The sequence below is a fragment of the Anas platyrhynchos genome, chromosome 6 (assembly GCF_047663525.1).
Source record: "Anas platyrhynchos isolate ZD024472 breed Pekin duck chromosome 6, IASCAAS_PekinDuck_T2T, whole genome shotgun sequence".
Taxonomy (NCBI): domain Eukaryota; kingdom Metazoa; phylum Chordata; class Aves; order Anseriformes; family Anatidae; genus Anas; species Anas platyrhynchos.
Window position 1 is genome coordinate 7,972,540 of NC_092592.1, and position 20,439 is coordinate 7,992,978.

General features: G+C 37.6%; 1 protein-coding gene across 4 annotated transcripts in view; it reads right to left on the bottom strand.

The window, feature by feature from the left end:
* Positions 1–17,142, bottom strand: part of MYPN (myopalladin) — a 74,593-nt gene extending 57,451 nt beyond the window's left edge. Inside the window, exon 1 of one of the 4 annotated variants that reach the window (XM_013092138.5) lies at positions 17,039–17,142. The gene's annotated coding sequence lies outside the window, so the exon portion shown is untranslated. Of the gene's footprint in view, positions 1–468; positions 822–1,441; positions 1,934–17,038 lie in introns of those variants that run through there. The other 3 variants (XM_027463312.3, XM_072040365.1, XM_013092136.5) reach the window with 3 other exon arrangements.
* Positions 17,143–20,439: the final 3,297 nt, after the last annotated feature.

Consider the following 20,439-nt stretch of genomic DNA (forward strand, 5'->3'; position numbering starts at 1 on the left):
ATGGAAACAAGTATAGAAAATTAAACTAACATAGATAAATAGCCAGTGACTTAGACTGTGATTTAGATTGCATTGTCCAATTGCTGTTACAGTATGCGGTAAAATTTTAACAAACCATCTTAATGCTTTATTTACTTGCAAATATACCCAGACTGCTAATTCTTGGCAGCTGTTGATAAGAAACATTCCTTCAGTAGCACAGCAAGACATACTGTAAAATTTCTAAAGAATGCACAGGAATAGTAAATCAGCACAGAACACACAGTTCTTTGTCTCTGGTAGTCTGTCAAGTATAAAAACTAACTCCTCTATAGATTATAAATTATTTCTGATATGTAAATATCATTCTGTTCAGCTACAGAAACTAAAAGCTTTCTATTGCTGTTTGATTTTGTTAGACATTTCTGAAAGAATAGAGAGAGAAAGGGAGAGAAAGAGAGAGAGAAAGATAGAAAGAAATATTCTGACCTTAGGAACTTTCAGGAGGTGTAGGAGAGGGAGAAGAGCAGTATTGAAGTTTACGAAATTGTTCCATTAACATTTGCTGATTTTGTTTCCACTCTTAAACTCTAGAGCATCTTCCCAAATGTAAACCTCATAATCAAAACAAAACTGTTGATAAAGTAATCAGTGTCTTCAGCATGATTCGTATAATGTTCTGTTGACGTAAATTCAAGAGCTACTCTGTTCTCTTCTCAATTGTTGGCATATTATTTTGTAAAACTTAAGATGGGCTTCTGATTACTGCTTAATGTTGCAATATATTGAGCCAAACATTTGCTACTGACAGTCAAATACTTTTCTGAGAGAGAGAAAGAGAGCAAGAGAGATAGTGAGAGCTCAAGGGGGAGAGCTATGCCCTTCTAGCAGGACTGTTTCTGCAGCTGTTGTGCACATTAATCCAGAGAGCAGATCTCCCAGCACTAAATATAGCCCGTGGGGTCATTTTACATGACAAAATAAATAAATAAATAAATAGAAAGTATTTAACTATGGGGTCACGTTAAATTAGGTTTGATTTTGCTTAAGAAGGAAAACCAAATTATGGCATATTGGTTTAAGACTGAACACCAGAAAGTAAATAGTTCAGAAAGTGAAGGGCCAGAAGGCTGAAAGAAGATTACAGTCCCAGCAATGAACTTTTCAGGTCTTTACTATCTTCTGTTGATTCTTTGGAGGAGTCAGACTGGCTCCGAGGGATTTTGAGAATCCCCCCCCACCCCAGTGCTATTCAAGCCCTTTATAGTGCTGCAGAACATTGTTTCTCTTTCACTGCAATACACATGCCTCAGCCTAATTTAAGTCAGTCAGTTTTAAAATGATTTGTTCCCTGTATACGTCTTATCAGCAATAATTAGCTTTCAAAGATACATGCTCATCAACCCCTCTGCACCTGTGCTGCAAAATTAAAATGTAGACCAATCTAAAGTTGAAGCATTACCTTTTTTAGTTCCTCCAGATGTTGCTGCCCAACTCTGGCAGTTAGTAGCGATGACAATTATCCAGAAATGTGAGATTAAAGTTAAGGAAGCGAGGGAATTCTTCCAGTCCTCAGGAACAGGAACAGCTAGGAGTCCATACAGTGAAGGAAGTTAACCTTCGTTATTATGAGGATGGCTGTAAGAAGCTGGACAACCTGTCACCACCGGAGCAATAGCATTTGTCAGTTTGCAGGTCCCAAGTTATTTTGAGCAGCGTAAACCATGTGCCTGCGGAGCATTCCACCTCATTGGACAGGAGAGTATCGAGCACAGGGAATCCACTGCTCTGACAGCACCTATGGGCACTGAGTGCCTTCTCCTCACCATGAAGCAGCCCCTATAGATGCTTATGTGGGTTTTGCTGATGTGTCCAAGAGGCGCTGTAGTGGCGTCTTGTCAGCCGGTTTACACTTCAGCCTTTTAGAATTATTTGTCACTGCTGTTGGCTTTACATTTTGATCAGAATTCGAAGAAACTGGGAAACCCATTAGTGAGTAATAATGTAAAAGTTTTGCAAATCCAAATGCAAACACAGCAAACGTGATTTAATATTAGAATATTTCTGACTTCTTCAAATGTTTGATTTAATAAACAAACACAGCGATTATGTAGAAATCCTTAAGGATGGCCTGTGGCTACAAATCCTCAAGAAGCTGGAAGTTCTAAACTTGTTATTGAGTGCATAGGAAAAAATGCCCCGGGGGAAAAGCAATTAAAAGTGGCAAATGAAAACTGGCTATAAATAGAACTGAGATATGAATAATTTAAAAATATTTTAAGCAATACACAGAGAAAACCTGTTATTACATAAATAATAGTTTATAAAAATGAGCTACTAGATAAAACCTTGAGTGACTAAAACCTACAACATCACATGGAAAATGTTGAGACTAGATTTTCTTTTCTACTCATCCTATACACCAGGGACAACAAAATCTGAAATTCTAAATGGTTCAGTTTACCAAAAATGCTTCTTGATTGTTGATATTTTATTAAATATGCTCATCACAGTTCCAGTTTTAAAATATTAGTAAAATGATACATGTATATTATGGGGAGTTGATACATAGGCCTTTCCAAAGCTAATGATGTAATTAATTGGCCTTTCTACCTCTCCAAATTCTCTTGAGTGTTATCTCGTGAGCTCCTTTGCTAGGAAAGACATTCTCCTGGGGGATGCAGGTGCAGAAAGATATTTTATAAATCAGAACAGTAGGAAAAATCAGAAGCGTAATGGCAGATCTCTTCTGAAAAAAATGTGTGGTGGACTGGTGGTGGTTTTCTTTTGTTTCTCTCTTTTTGTAAATATAATTATCAAAATAGCTTGTGAACCTCATTTTGTGACATGGTTTCTTCAGTGATCTGGAAGTTGTACGGTGAAGTCAGACCTTCTTCTGGGAATAGGGTAGGCATTTTATGGGTTTAGTGATGTCTAATGTTACTTTATTACCTGGGTCAGAGATTTAATGTATTCTTTATAATGTCTGTAACAGTGGATGTGAGCCATACAGTAATGACAGGAACTGCGTATTGATGCTGCACCACACATTACTGTGGCTTGGACATCATAGTATCTGTAGATGAAAGCTACAAAGTTTGAAGCATGAAAATATACATCTGATAAAATAACTGTAAATCCAAGTGGACTTCTGCTGAGATATAATTATTGCAAAACATGTGGAGCTGTGAGCTGCTGTTTGTGCATGATAGGCAAAATTAAGCAAACCAAAGTAAGTATTCAGTCTGATCCAAAAAAATACACAAAACTTTTCCATTTTGAAGGACTTCTATAAAGATGCTAGAAAAGCAAAATCATTTAACAATCTGTGCAACAAATGAACAGAGTTATGCAGAAAGTTATGCAGAAAGCACTGAGAAACCATAAAGGTTATGAGCCTTTCCTGTGACTAACACACTGACCATACTTAAAATGGCTGGTACAAGGACAAAACTTTCAGGAACCATGAGAAGTCCAGGCATACACAGTAAATATGCAGTTCACTGCAGAACCAGCATCTTGATAGAGCAACATCAGAGAAATTCAGATTCACTAGTTTGCAAACAACAGAGTCCATGAAAATACTGTTGTACCTCTGTGACTGCTTTTAGAAGGCAATCAACTGAGACCTTTGACAGCAGAGCACTAAAAAGTTGTGCTGTGGCCCTTCAAGATATTCTGACTTCCAGCTTTATGTTCTTTTGTCTTTGCTGACTGACAGAAGGGAATATCTACCTCTCTAGCATAAGGCTTATCATCCACCTAGCACATAGCATGCATTTTCCTAATTAGTTTGTAAAAAAAAAAAAAATCTGATTCAAGCTACCTCAAGTTCACAGTTACACATGTACAAAGCTTTATTTCAGCTTTAGAGGTTAGTGCTGGAAATAGTGCTGACAGCTGCAGGTTGGCAGTAAGCTTTGGGACATACGTTACAGGGCATCCCTGATTAGTTTGATACTTCTCACAGAAGCTAGTGATGAAAAGCAGCTGGACAAACTTCAAAATTGTCTTCTGAGCAGGAATACTGCCTTAGAACAAAAGGCATAAAACTGAGTGCTGCTGACATTTAGGGCTGGAACCAGGGAGAGGACAGAGGCAGAACCAGAAGACCAGGAGCCAGCTGACGCTGACCGTGCAGACAGAGGCCAGACTGAGCCTTGGGCTGGCCAAGAAGGAGGAAAAACTGCACCAAGCGGAACATTAGCAGTGCAGCTCATAGGAAAAAGGGTATCCGTGCCACAGGGAAAAAATTGCTGGCAACATTTTAACAGCTGGTTTATGAAGTGACTCTGATTTTAATTAAGTTCAACTGGACTAGACCAAGCTGCTTTCAGGTCAGCTCTGGTCAGTTTACACACAGCAGCTGTCTGTGTGCCTGAGGGCAGACCAAAACAGTGAGAGTTTCTGCTGTTACTCTTAAAGATCAAGTGTGGTACTGTAGCTCAGGTGATGCCTCATAACTCATTCAACCATTATAACTTGATCAAAATTCTTAGCGAAAATTTAAACTTATCAACAATATAATTGTGTACTGTGGACACAGCAGTGAAGAAACATTTTCAGAATCAGAAGATGCTGAAGTCACAAAGAGACCTCAAAAGCACAATTCACAGAGCATGCCACAATCATGGTTCCTTCTGGAGCTGCTCAGTCGCTGTGACTTTCTCACCTAGCAGTGTCTATAGTAATGAAAGCTCATTCTAATCTCCTCTTGTCTTTGTTATGCCATTATTTCAGAAGAACATAACAGAGCTCAGTGAGTTTCTTCTAAGGTGTTAGAGAGCACCATCAGTGTCCATAGGAAGAAGAATTTTAATGTTGTTACAGCTCACCTATCTCTTGGCTTAGTTTTTAAACCAATAAGGACCGGAAGGAATTGCATTATCATTAAAAATATGGGCAATGATGTGCATGTCACAGGTTGTGATTTTGTACTCAAAGTGTTGGCTGCTGGGCAAATGCAGATTGTTTTTTCCATGTCCATCTCTGCAAGAGACGGGCAAGAGTGCTGAGGCAGACCCAGAGATAGTTGCTATAGTCTACATATCACATTGGCAAAAAGAAAAAAAAAAAAAAAAAAAAAGATGGTCAGAAATGACCAATTTCCTTGCTCTAAAAAGACACCTGAGAACAGCTTGACTCTATATAATGGGGAAGAAGGTCTGCATTTTCTGAGAATTACAGTGAAGATCCTCCAGGAGCTTTGTGTGGAAACCAGGAATCGATACATGAATGGTAGAAATGACAAATCTGGATTGTCAGCAAACTCATGTCCCATAGTCTCTCTGAGGCTGACAGAGAGGTTTACATCCAAAGGGCTCCAGCTATTAGCAAAAAAAAGGTGATATCAGATATGTCACCTACGTAACTTCATATCATTCCATCACAAATGGGTTCGTAAAAGTATGCATTTTAATATTCTGATTCTTGCCATTAAGCTGATAAAGAGGTACGCTATACAATATCAATTTGCTGTTGATTTAGAAGAACATAATATGTGCTTTTGAAAATCAAATACTGCCTGTAGATATAATTATAGTTTTTACATGCACTTTATCAAAGCCCAGTTTACGAAAGAAAAGACATTCAAAAGAAACTGTGCTATTACACTGATTGTTATACTTCTGCTGTGAAATTTCATATGTAAGAAAAAGTTTTGAGAAAAGACACAAAACCACCTTTTGCATAGAAGTTTTATTGTATTTCTTCTGAGTGATGCCTGGGAAACACCCAATGTACAACACAGCAGCCGACTGTATGAACATGTGCAGTAACAGCCATAGTCATTGCGTGACATTCAGAGCAGGAAGGTGGTGTTTACACAGCTATCATACAAGCAAAACACTTTACCTATTACTGGTTTTATTCCTATAAAGTCTATATCACATCTACCTAGACTTGCATAAATATCTTAATCTGTAGCATGTAAGCTAATGGTAGCTGTCATCATAAAATGCATGCAGTTTGATGATATTTCTCATGATTCCATTGAAGTAAACCATACTGTTATCTACTTTTCACAAACAGATACTTATGAAAGATTAGCATTGAATTAATTTTAAGAATCAGGCTTTCACAGAGGTTTAAAAATGAATCCTCTTTGGTACAAAAACAAACAAAGGAATTTTGTGTGTGTATTTTAGAAGCTAAGAAATGAACAGAATTAATTAGCATAGAGTGCGCTACTAAACCAATATGACATATACCGTAGAAGTGGATAATGAGAAGCTTGGTAAGCACAGAAAGGATGACTAATTGAAGTATGAGAGGGCAGTATCTTTTTCTTGCCCTGTGTTACTTTGTATGTTTTTATGTTTGCCCAGGAATACATTATTATTGTTGTCAGTTGGTATGACTTTGTTTAAAAATCAATCAAAAGAACTGAAGGGGTACCTAGAAGTCAGTGTGATTAAAAGCAAGAAGACTTAGAAGGAACATCCAAATTCTTACCTACTTTAATATGGTAATCTACATTAATTTATGACCATTAGCAAAAGGCAGTTGTTTCCAAGGGTAAGGAGTTTATGTCTTGTAGTTAAGGGTGAAGGAAACTCATTAACCTGAAGTTAAATTCTCAAAGTTAGACGTTGAGAATACTGCCGGGAACCACATAAATGCCTTGCAGGATCAGAAGATGTGCAATGAAATTGCAAAAAAAGGAAAAAAAAAACAAAAACTATTCAGCAAATCAGTAAGTAGATCTAGCATAACAAATCCAGCCAAACATTGTGATATTAAAGGTAAGAAAAAAAAAAAATCCCAGTTTTTGCATCCTTGTATACAGAATTACTATTATATTTAAAGGTTCAGTAAATTGAACAGCATCAACCCTCTTTCTCTTTTAGGTTACAAACTATACTGAATTACCTTAAGGCCACTGTTCTTTTGGTATGTAAAGTGTTTAAAGCAATTTTCTGGATGCTTCTGGTAAGGCTGGTTCAATAGTGCTTTGCAAACCTTGTGTAAGACAATATCAGTTGGATGTTTTCTATTCATATCATTATGCAGTGCATCTCTTAGCAGAAGCCTGCCAGGTATTCTGTGGTTCTAACTCAGATTCTAATTTTAGAAGTGGAGACATATCAGAAGAATGAAAGAAATGGTAGCTCTTTTCTGTAGAAGGCTCAAATAATAATGTTGAAACATTCCCTCAGTTTCTGTTCCTTTTTCACCCCAAACAGGCTTTATCATTTAACAGGACAGCACTCATGTGAGGATTGCCTGAATGTTACGACAGAATTTTCCAGTCTCTAATTATTCAGGTGAAATGTACAAGTAATTTATGGGGCCTGATGTGTTTCCACTGAGATTAGCGATTGTTCTGTCACTGACATCAATGGGAGAGGAGTCAGACTTCCCCAAAGAGTTAGTTATAACCACAGCAATGAAAGCAGTCTTTCGGTCATCCACACAGAACCACAGTCTCTTGTGCTATATTCTTCCAGTTTCATCCAATATTCCATCTGTTTTTTTTTTTTTTAAATGAATCAATAAATATAAAATACCAGTATTTTCCTTTGATACAAAGGAAATGGTATATCTGAAAAATGTTATCAGTATTTCTATTAAAAAAGTAGAGATAATCCCCAGACAAGAAATAATTTATGCTATGGATGGCAGTTGTAAAAGGAGATTTGTAGTATACCTTTTTTGTAAAAAAGTTTTTGCACAATTTTGAAAATGTCTCTTTAAGTTGGATTCCCTGCCTTGAAAAAATGAAGGACACGGAGTCTTTACTTCAAATTTCTGTCTTGTGCTGTATTATCCTTTGTACAATACTACCTTTTATAATATTAGCCTTTAAAATGATCTGGTCAACTTGCAAAGATATCTGTCATAGAAAACAGTTAACAGAAGTATTCATGTTTTACTATTCCTTGCATAGTTAATATTTTACTAGGTTCTCCCAGATTCTTCCTTTCAAATTTATTTATTTATTTTTAAAGTCAGGGTATCTCTGCATTCCACAAGCACCTGGATTCTTTAATTTGCTAGCATTCAAATTTTAAAGCAGATCATGTATTGTTCAAACATAAAATACATGAGCTCTATCTGGAAGTGCTCACATGGCTGAGTAGGATCTCCTTGAAGTTACCATCATCTGGGACTGCAGGCTTTAGCTCACATCAGCCTTCCTTCTGGGACAGGGTCAGTGCTACCAGACTTAATGATTTGTAAAACACACAGCAAGTATTGATATATAAAGGCTGACAGTTGTTCAACAAAGCAAAAGTTTGGTGCAAACTGTTATATAATACTGCTTTTAAAAATGAGAAAAAAAAATCAAACAGAAAAACTGGAGATAATACTGATGAGGGCTCCTCTCTGTAAAATCCAGTGACTTGGGGGATACAATGCCTGGCAATCAACAGAAACATGGATCAGAAGTAAATAGATTAAAATTTATAACCCAGAAACTGGGTTTAATTACTGAACAAAGTATCAAGGGGATATGCTGTTCAATTCATGACTTTCTTTGGGCAAGTGAAGCAGGAGGAAGCTTGATTTGAGTTAGATACCAAAAAAAGAGCTTGACTGCAAGGTGTGAGATATACACTCAGGGTTACTACTCCCAGCATGCTCAGACTACAGGATCTTACCTGATACTATAGGATTTCACTGTCCTGACTATAAGGCACATCTAGTCCAAAACATACCATAGAAGGGGATCGAACAATGCAAGTTTACTGTCTTCACCTAATCTGGGGCAGTGTACTTTGTAAGATTTGCATTCCTACTGTACCCTCTTCATCCCCTTGTTCTCTTATTTCCTCACTTTATTTCTTGTCTTTCATGCTTTTCTTCTCTCTTTTTTTTTTTTTTTTCAATAAGAACCATTGAAACTCTTGAATGTTAAGAACCACTGAACCACTTGAATGTTAAGAACCACTTTGACCACTTTGACTTACCAGAGACTTACTTTGCCATGTTGTTTCAGGCCTCCAACTAAGAGAGCAGTTGTTGGCACCAACTCAAGTCTGATGCTGGTACAGGTTTGCCAGATCTTTGTGTAGCTGATGCAGTGATGGACTGGACATGTTTTCCTCGGATTACATGTAAGAGATGGCACTAAGCCAAACACTGTGTTCTGACTTTTGCTGAACTTTTCTGGGTTTGTTCTCCCTCTTTTTGTGGCTTGACTGATTTGTTCTTTAGATAAGACAGGATTAGACCCTAGCAGCTACAAATTTCCATTAGCTTCTTTACCTCTCTTTAGAACATAAATATCCAAAGTATCTAAAAAAGTTGTTTATAGCCACGATTAATATGAACTGAACAGATTGTCACTTGAAATGATAAAAATAGTGGAGGTATTTTGTTACCTAGTCTAAAGGAAAAGGAGATAAGGGACAGTTACTGAAGGGAAAGCCGTATTACAAACTTCGTATTTTGAGTATTTGAACTTTTTCTCCTTCTGTATTGTAATAAAAGTTTTTAAAATAATATTAATGGTAGTTATTTCTGTGGTTGATATTAAGTGGATGTGACATCTACAGTGTCTGCCTTTGTTAACTGATTATTGTTCTCCAGTGACAGGGTCATACACATGAATGCCTTTTGATTTTGGGTTGAGATTATCACAACAATGTATTACAGGACGTATTTTTAAAATCGGATTAAGAGTCAGGCTAGTGAGTTGCATTTTGTAGCCCCATAGTCTCTATTTCTAATTGCACATTTGACAAACAATGTTTTACAGTGAAGTCTTTATAACTTAAATGGCATTGCACATCTAGAAATTCTGAAAGCAGAATTTTCTCCAGGCTACTTACAAAGAAATACCAAAATCCTAAAGGAACTGAGAGACTTCACTGAGAGTTCATCTACAAATGCTTCTAACAAAAAAAAAGAGCAAAATAAGCCTTGCTACTATTTGTGGGAACCCAGTTAATGTGAATTGCTTGGCAATGAGGAAAATGTACTCAGAGGTTTTTGCCTTCTGTCTGAACTAGCAATGTATATACCATTTATATAAAATACAAGGATGTTCAGTATCTCTTTTCTAATTAGGTGTAGTGGCTTTCCAGTATATTTCGTTGTTTTATGCTAGAGGCCTGGAGGACTCCTGCAAATTAAATCCAAGAGGGCCAGGTAGAGCCCTCTACCAGTGGGCTGAGGCAGCTCAGGCTAACTGTAGTGTACATGTAGATTAGGACCTTCAGAATTTTAGAGGAACCAAAACCACAATCAATGGCTGGTATTTTGAGCACCAGAGGCTTCGGCATCTGTTATAGATAACAGAACTTTAGAGGAAATTAGCTCTAGATGTTTAATAGGATAAAACATTCAGTAATTTAGATGCCAAAATTATATTTCATCAGATAGACCCCTAATTAGAATGTCCTAGCTAAAGGCTCATTGCTAGAAGAGAGTAAGGAGAGGGCACTCGCAGATAGTCCACATTTTTAAAATACTTTCTAGAGACCTCTTGCTTCCCAAGCACATTCCGATGAGGGTTTCAGTGGTTTGTCAGCAGTGTTTATGGTAGTCAGTGGGGTCACTGGCTCCCCAGCTAGGTAGACTTGGGTTAAACACTCTGGAGAACAGCAACGTGATTGTTCAGTGAGGGGGCTAGAGGAACTAACTGAAGCAGAGGGTTTGACAAGCATAAATTATGTAGCAGGAGATTGATAACAATTTGCTAAAATTGGATAAAAGGGAACTCCATAGAAAGGAAAGACTGTGTGTAGTGTTTTACCATGGTGCGACAGAACGAACTGAGAAACAGTCATGTCTGAAGGTCTACAGCTGGGGAAGAAATTCTATATCCATGCTTACATGGAATCTGTGATCAAGACACATGGTGGCAGCAGAAAAGCGTGGCAGTAAATCAATTAGTGGCCCATGGGCTAGGAGCATGGTGTTTTCTGGTGTTAGCTGGGGGGGATGAGCGCTAGCTGCTGTTTTTTGTCCGCTTGCATATAGCATTCAAAAGCATTCACTCTGTCCTGCTGTCTGCTTGTACAGACAAAAAGAAGCAATTTCTGTAGAAGTTCTAAGGCTTCTGAAGTTTTCTTCCTTTATATTAAAACAGTGCCATTTTCTAATGAAAACAAAACTAGGATATCATTCCCATGCTCTGAATCTCACTAGTATGAGAAATAGTTAATATTTTACCAGCACTTTGGTGTGTCACCTTATTACACTTGCTTGAGATCAGTTTACCAGCCCCTCCCAATTATTCTGGCACTCTTTCCCTTATGCTGCCTCATCTGTCTGGAACTCTTTACCTCAGGCCACTGAGTCACCTTCCCACTTTAAATGTTGCTTTCTTCATTGTAATTTTAAACTGACTGGCATTATAACATCATTTGTGAAAATGTATATGAAGATGCACTGCAAAAATCATATCTGTAGATATTAATGAAGCTTAAAAAAGATTTCCTTAGGATACAATGTTACTGACAATTTAAAAAGAATATACGTATATAGTCTAAACTCATAATGTACAGATACGAGAATTCAAGTCATTTGATAGTATCACCATATTAAACACCAGTAGAATCCTAATCATTGTCTAGCTAAAGAACAAGAACGATTCAGGTAATGTAAGCTCACTTACCAAAGTAAAGATCACTACTGACAAAACTGCTTCAATACAGCAATAAAGTGTTATATTGGCCGTTCTGTCCATATGGAATGCAAATAGTTGTGCAATTGTTGTGCAAATTGTTAACTGGTCCAAATGTGATTTTTTCGTAAGTACTTAAGACAGAGAATGAGAGAAAGAGCAAGAGAAAGAGAGGAGGATATATCTTTCCTATTATGAAACTAAGTAATACCTCTAACTCATTTCAAAGAAATCACCTGGTAATCAGAAATGGTTATGACCATTTTCCCAGGCCACGTTTAATCCAGTGGTTCTGCTCATGCAGTTGTCTGTTTCAAGAACAGTCTAGACTCCAAACAGTCAAAATATCAATTTACCCAGTAGAAGGAGTCAAAAGATATATCACCGGATTGAAAATATATTCTGATCTGATAAACCATGTGTGTTACAAGCCAAGTTTAGACCAACTGGTACATCTGTGACATATAGTAATGCCATGTGCTATCACACAAGTTATAAAAAGGAATTTTCTTTCTGCCTAGTGTGCCTTTGAAAATGCTTTTTTAAATGTCTCACTTCTTTTTGCTTTAGAAAGAATACTGGAAAACTTCAAATTGACACTGGAAAAGAAAATGCAACTATTATGGTAAGTATTTTTTATTTAGTATAATTAGTAAAGGCCTTCTAAAGCACAAAAATGTTTATGATATGCTTAATTGATGATGTGGGGCTGTGAATGTATTAATGTTTGAATTAAATTTTAGATACAATGCTCTTAAAGTATATGCTTAATGTTAAATAAGGAAAATATAGTGAATTGGCAAAATGTATTTTGTAAAGAAATATTTAGTGGTTTGAAAATTCAAAGACAACCTATGAAGAACAAGCCTACATCTTCATTAAATAGTTAAAACCACATACTTTCAATTTTTCTACATATTCGTTGAAAAGCTCAGGGATTGCCTGTGTAGATCCAGTTGCGTATTCACATTTGGGGTGTTTATACAACCTGATATTTTCCAAGATTTTGACATTTAGGTGACTAGAGGCAGTCACCTGATCCTCTGAATCTTAACCATTTTTTGAAAATCAAGGTACACATTTTGAAGAGACTTACTTTAGAAAGTCTCAACCACGCTTATAACACACAGGTATCATATACGAAAACTGTTTCTACTGTATAGAGGGGATTTATTTTGTTGTGTATTGAGCTGTTAAATAGAATTTAAGGTGTTGGAGTAGATAGAGAAATTTAAGTGGTGAGTGGAGCAGGAAGGGGAACCAAAACTGCTGATACTACATGTATGTTGTCATGGACAGAATTGATGCAAAATGAATGTTGGTTTGCTGACTGCTCTGCATTAAAAGGAGTATAAACACTTATGTTTTCATACTTCGCATACTCAGTTGTGGTTTTGTACTCATTTTTGTACTCGGTGAAGTATATCCATTCAATGCTCAACTAGGTTAAATTGGCATTATTTCCATTGATTTCCACTGAGAAACAATTTACCCATCTGAGGTTTTGACCTACAGGAAAGGGCAGCAGGGAAAATTACAGCTTTCTCTTGGCCACTGAAGGCCAAGAGAGAACTCATTGGGAAGAACTTCCAGAATTTTCCCAGCTTTAGGCAAGATAATAAAGTTTAAAAATCTAAGAACCAGTTAATATTTTGATTCCCAAGAATAAGGCTAATTATAATAAGAAGAATAGTCTCCACCTTGCAAATATGGCTACTTCCTGATGCCCTTCCATGGGCTCCCTTTGATTATGTTCATGAAACTCTTAAGGAGGGATAAAAGTGCTCCAAACAGTATTGTTTTCTCTCCTGAATTTGAAAAGCTTAAGAAAGTGTTTATGTATTTCCTATGTTATGTTCTTCCTAATCCTGAAATACTTGCTGTCCACTCATGTTGAGCAAGAGAAAGCCTTCAGTTCTTTTGGAGAGAAATGAAAATCTCTCTGGTCTAGATTCTGAGATGCAGCATTTGTTGCAGCCAAGTGTCTACATCAGAAAAAATGTGACAATTAATATAGTATTGGCTTCAGGTTTTTTTTCTTTTTATGTTGATTACTGTGTGTCCAAAGAAATTATGGCAGAGACAAGCAATAGTCTGAATCTTTGATTTGAAACTTTATTTATTTTACAAATAATTTAAAAATTATGCATTTCCTGAAATATAGCTATAGAGATAACTTTACTTGCTAATTTCTTGAGCTTTTGAGTTTCCATTTAAATTATGTAAATGTACATATTCAAAAAAAAAAAGTGTTGTCAAATGGCATTTCTTTTAACTTGTGGTCTTGTTAGAAAACATCAGGAAAATTAATATTATAACTCTGTTTTATTGTTATTGGAGCAAATAGTGAGTTCTGTATCCAGCCAAATTTAGGTGTAAAATGAATGGCACATAGGAACAGCTGTAAAAGTGTAGGCTTCAAATTTTTATATATTGCTATTAAATATTCTAAACTAAACCTTAGCCGTCAGATAAAAAGTTTGACCTGAAAGTTTGACCATAAGTTTTGACCTGAAAACATAGTAATCCAGAACCCTAGATTCTTAAGAGATCATTGCTGATATAACTCACTGGAAATTATGACTAGCTGTAGTGGTTATAAACAAAACACTTCTCAGTTCATGTCTATTACAATTCTGCAGGGAAGCCAGAAGGGATTATTAGAGTTATAAACAGACTGTTTTAATGCTTATGATTATTATATACTTGGAAGATAAGCCAAGCAGGTTTATAATGGTGATGAACTATTTTGAGGCTCAAACTTGAACAAGAAGCCAGGAAAAAATACAAAGATTACGTGTCATTCGCTTCGCAGGAAAAGTGATTTTTAGTCCTACTATTGTTTACTACAAAATAACCACTTGGTCATCAGGTCAAATAAGCATTAATTATTAAACATTACTTTCATTCATTTTATTTAAAAGAAGTTCTACTGAAAACAATTTATTTTGTAATGTTTATACTGTTTGTTAAAGAGTGTTCAGCTGTCTGAGTCTGCCTCAAGATTATCAGCAATTATAGTATTGTAATATTGTTCGTATTGAATTGTTTGTATTTACAAAAGTTTTATTATATTGGGTACAATATTTTTTACAAGTCTAAAAAGCTAAAAGTTCTACAAGTTTACAAGCTAAAAAATATTGTGGAAGTGTTTTGTGATGAAATCGGAGTTTCAAACTGACTCCTGCTGACAATCTGTATGGTTTTGGATGTCTCCACTGGGGTGTACAGAAGCTGCTATGTCTCAGTTTCATGGAAATGCCGTGTCTTTTCCTAAGAGGGTCTCAGGAGTAATCCCTCTTGAATCTCCATAGATCCAAGCCCTAGGTTTACTCAAATTTATGTCTATGTATGTTTAAGGGTCATTTTTTCTGCTCTAGAACCCTGCTAAGAAGCTGGAGGTAACCCTGTATGGTTCTTTTGTGAAACTAAGGAAATACTTTTGTAAATAACTTACTTCCTCTCCCCCCTCTCCCCCCCCCCCCCCCCCCCCCCATTTAACACGTGTTAAGTGGGGACTATCCAGTATTCCTCAAACAATCATTTCTCTTTGGGATCAATGATCATATTTAGTGGTGTCCTAGTGACTTGTTGACATTAATGACAGGAAAATCTTCATCAATCAGACATGGGTGATTAATCACTGATACCATGCTCCTTATCCAAGAAAAAAATGCCAGCTAAATGCAATGGAGGTTTGGCACAGGTGGCTGCTCAACTGTTTCTGCTTGAAAATGATATATAGTTGCTTTGGCCTCCCCTTACAAGTGTGAAGTTTTAAATTGAAGCCATTTTTTAATGCTGACAGACCAAATAAACAAAGAAACAGTCTTCTAAATACATTGTACTAAGATTTTGTGGAGGGAAATAAGATTCTCTAAATCACTCATTAAAAATCAAAAACAAAATTGTCAGCATTTTGCACAAGTCCAATGTTATTAAATAGAAACAAAAGATCGCTAGTCTGCAGCAATTTTCCTTCCTAAATGGTAGCCTATTAAGTATCGGGGTGCAAGATCTCCAGAAACATGAGCAGCCATTAAGTTTATCTGCATATGAATTATGCACAGGGAAGCAATAGCAATCCCATTTTTTCACATAGTTATGAGGATTTGATTGCTCATCTTACGCAATTTACTTTGCTTCTCTCTCCAAAATGATGTGAAAATTTTTGGAACTCTTCTGTTCCAGTAGTAAGGTTGAGACTTACATCATACGAAATTCAGAGTTAAGTTCTCCCTAGGACTCCAATCTCTGACTGCTCACATATAATTTCTGTGGAGCCCCTTAACAACCTCTGAAAGAAAAATCTAATTTTCCACCTGTCCAAGAATCTTCATCCACTATGAAAATTTAATCCATGATTTGAACAGAGATCTCCTACACTGTAGTTGATACAAGTGGCACAGGTTCTCTACCATTTTGGCAACACATTTCAGTCCATGCTATACCAAATATCAGTTGCTAACTGCACCAAAATAGATCTTAAAGTATCATGCCCCTCTGGGTTTCAGTAATACATGTGAAATCATGAGTCTTATCCTGAACTAAATCATGAAAACTGCAGAGTACTGTCCAACAACCTTTACCAAACATAAATATCTGTTACGAAACAGTCCCATATTATCGAAAGCAAACTCCCAACAGAAGTAGCAGCATATAATTTGAACATACTGGTCACAGTTTATGCCTCCAAGTTAATTATTTTATTCCCATTTATTCTTCTTATTCTACCATGGGAGTAGAGAAAACAGCACATCCTGACAATCATGTAGGCACGGAGCCACAGGCTATTGCACTGAGCTGATGGTTGAATCCTCTGCTTCCAAGAGACACATGCTGTGTCCTCTGCTCTCCTAGCAATTAGCCCTAACATCCATTCGATGTTTTGCCTGTTGTGCCCTCTGATACTCAAATCAAAAATTAAAGTGGTTTTTTTTTTTTTTTTTTTTTTTCCTTATTTGCAAATTTCTTGCTGGTCCAAAACCTTTTCCTTTAGTCTTGTACCCAGACACATCCATGCGTATCTTCCCTCTGCTTTGATGTGTTATTTTTATTTTTCTCTCAAATCTTGCTCCTTGTAAAGCCCAAAAAATTGAGTAAAAAGAGAGCTGAACGTCTGGAAAAAAATCATTCTGGCTCAACAGAAAGAGGAGGGTTTATTGTGGTGTTTCTGGTTCCTATATGGGTACTGTTTTTTCTTCCGTTTCCAGTTCTATTCCATTAGCAAGCTTCATTCTGTGAATTGAGTGCCAGTCCCCCCAACACATACATTCCTCTTAAGAAAAAAGACCATCTGTGTTGTTTTCACCATTAGTTGTTTCCTCTGCTGTTTCCCAAGCCCTCTGAGAGAACAGATCCTCCCCCCTCCCTTCCATTTGCACGATCACCTTTCTTTCACAACCAGGTCACCCTGTGGTTGGGATAAGAAAGGACACTAAACAATCCAACATGGAAATTTGCAAAGAAGCCAAGAGTGCTCACCATGAAGTGCGGGGACCTGCCTGTGTGTGAGCCTCAGCTCTGGTCCTCTCCTGTGCCTCTTTGTTCTCCTCAGTGCAGGCTGCTACCTTTCTGCTTGCTCTTTACGAAATAGTAAGAAGGCTAATTTTAGGGTGCTTCATCATCCTGCCATGCAAAGACACAGTGTCATGTCAGAATCAGCAGCATGTGGCACCACTTGGAGCTGCTATTTTATAAACTGAGGTTCAGTGTGTTCTCAAATTGGTCTCTGCAGGGCAGAACTGGCTCAATTGTTGATCTTGTATTTCTGGAGGAGTACACCTTAAAAATCAAAGTTCGGTGTTTCAGCCTGACCAAATGCCCAGTTTAATGACATGGAAGTCGGTGACTCAGCATCCCATACTTAAACAAACAAACAAAAGATTACAGGGGAACTTCCTGGTGTGCAGTTAGTACCTAGCTTGCTGTTCTATTCTTATATAAGAAAAATTCATGAAATAGTGTGAAACACCAGAGCAATAGGAGGAGAATGTGTCACATGCGGGAAAAGGCTGCGCTCCTAGCCCTCTGTGTGGGATGCTTGAAAATGTTCAGCATCTTCATCCCCAACCTGCAGGCAACCAGGCACTTGTGTGGCTTTTGCCACACTGCCAGGCAATGGGGTAGTTGCTCTGAGTCCCAGCTGCTCTTTGTGTGGGCTTGGGGATATCGGATCCACGCAGAAGTTTGTGAGCACAAGAGCTGCATACCTAATGCAAAGGTCAGGTTGTTCCCTTCATTGTAGTCTTCCTGTCCAGCATTCATGGTTGTCCTTCGCTGCTTTTCCATTTTCTTCACATCTGTCATTCTGTGAATAGCATTCTTTTGGCTGTTTTAGCTATTTTGTGGCCTGAGGGGTTGAAGGGAATGAGGTGTTGCAGCCTTTTGTTCTTGCTTATCTTATTTGAAGGTATGACTCCTGTGCGTTTAATGAGAAGCTCCCTTAATTAGATGCCTCAGGTTAGACACAGAACTTGCAGTATTTTAGATTTAGTATTTACTGATTTACATTCACGGTAAAAAAAAATGTTCATTTTTTTCACTACAGTGCCATCAGTTAATAAAAAATGGGTAAGCACATGTCAATTTGAGCTCACTAGAATTACTACAATGTGCAGGGTGGGCAGAGCAAGAACTAAAACATGCTCAGCTATAAAGTAGCAGAGCGTATAAAATGCGTATGTGTGAGTTATGTCTGCCTACATAGGTGCACATTCATTAATTTGCTAACACTCAAATATTGATCTTGTGAAAAATATGAGGATAAAACGGAAAACTGAAACAGCACAAAAACGTCTGTGCATACCTTATTTGTAAGGCTATTTGCATGCTGAAGCCTTTCCTTTGTCTTAATCAAGAATGCTCTACACACAAAGGCTTCTCACAAAGGCTAGCAATTTCTCACAGCAAAATGCTGACATCTCTAATTTCATGTTATCAGCTGGTCTGGACACGCATTTCTATTTTCCATAGACTGTGACATATCAGAGTATAAAACAAAGGGGTTTGAAAAGAGGAATTAATGTTTAAAAACTATGTACTGAGTGTTGCCAGGAGAAAATGGAGGCAGAGAGCAGAGTCCATTTCTGTATTCACCATACAGAGGTTTTATTCCATAACACAGTAGTCTAAAGAACATGTAGATTAACCAAATAATGTTTTCCAGTATTAAAACACAAGGTATATATTAGGTAACATTCCATATGTTTTTTATTTCATTTTTATGTTGCCTGAATAGGTGATTAACTGGAGTACAAATTAAAAAAACCTCATACTGACAGCAACCAAGCATTGCTATTTTAATAATGGCAGGATAACTGTAAAGAGTTTCCTGCTTGTTGTGACCATCAATAAGAAGACTGAGCAAGTGTAATAAGAAGTCCTCTATGCTAGGCACTTTGGAGAAATAAATCACTTCTCTGAAGTTGACTAAATTTACACTTCTTGCTTTCACCGGATTTTGTATCACTGCCAAATCTTTTTTTTTTTTTTTTAAATTTATTTAATATAAGTACTAGAACGGACACTGGGAACGGTGAGGTGCAGGCAGGCTCACCCACAGTTCTCTTGACCGCTGGCACTGCACAACCCCAGTTTGGCAGATTTGATGCCAATGGATGCAGAGTTGGTTGTACTGAGCAGCAGGGAGGCCAAGCAGTGACAGGCACTCCCTTTCCCCCGCCCCTGCATCTATATCTTTAGCCCCAGTAAGGAAGGGGCTTTCTCAAGGCATTAAGATAAGCAGGATATGGCTCATTTGGCACAGAAAAAAAAATTCTCAAGATGGGTAGTGAGTGGAATAAAAATAGGTATATTTGTGTAGTTTTACTTGCATTAATGTGATTTAAGAACTAAAAAAAATTAAATGAAATAGCAATTGTGTTACACAAGGAAGGTGAGATTTGTATGACAACATTATATTAAATAAGAAACATAAAGCATGAAAATACATATTTTATTTAATGTGTTAGACCAGTTATCAAAATAATTTTATACACAGTAATTGCACTGGGCATATTAATGTTATCTTCAAGTACATGGACATATCCCCACATGCTGGTCAGAGGACACATTGCACAATGAATGACTTAATGTTTAAAGCCTCCTTCACAGTGTAATTATTCACAGTTACTGTCCTGATGGACAAAGCTCTCAGACACAGTTTGATTTTTGGGTTGTCCTGTGTGGAGCCAGGAGGTGGACTCAGTGATCCTTGTGGGTTCCTTCCAACTCAGGATATTCCATGACATATAGAAAAAAAAGGAAGCGTAGAAGATAATGAGTAAAGTCTTTTCCTGTGTTTGCTATGTGTAACAGCTGCTGCTAACTTTCCAATCTTGCAAGCAGAACGGAAAGGCAAATTGCTTGCATCCCTCCTTTAACCAACAAGGCTGTGTAATTGCTGCATCACTTAGGCCATGTCAGCCATGCAGCTGTGTCATTCCCTCTAGGGATGGATTTAACAGTTCTGCACGGGACCTTTACTGATCAGTTAGAACCACGAGTCCCGTAGAGCCTTAACTACGTAGGTACACAAAGGAACAACTCATGGCTAGACCAAGACATCCTATTTGCTTTTTTTTTTATTTAAAAAAAAAAAGCAAAAAGAAAGAGGCAAAGAGGCAAACAGACCCTCTCCATCAGGGAGCAACACGCTACCAACCCCATCCCCTATCGCCTTTCTTACCGCGGTCTGTGAGCGCGTCACTGCGGGGCACGGCCGGGCCCGGCCCTCTGGGCTTGCCGAGCTCCGCACCCGCGGCTCGCAGAGGCCGCCGAGCAAGGAGCCGGTGCGTGGCGCTGGGTCAGCCCCTACACGGCGGGCAGGGGCTCCCAGCGCTGAGCAGAACCCCAGGGAAGCGGCACAGCAGCCTAGGAGGTGC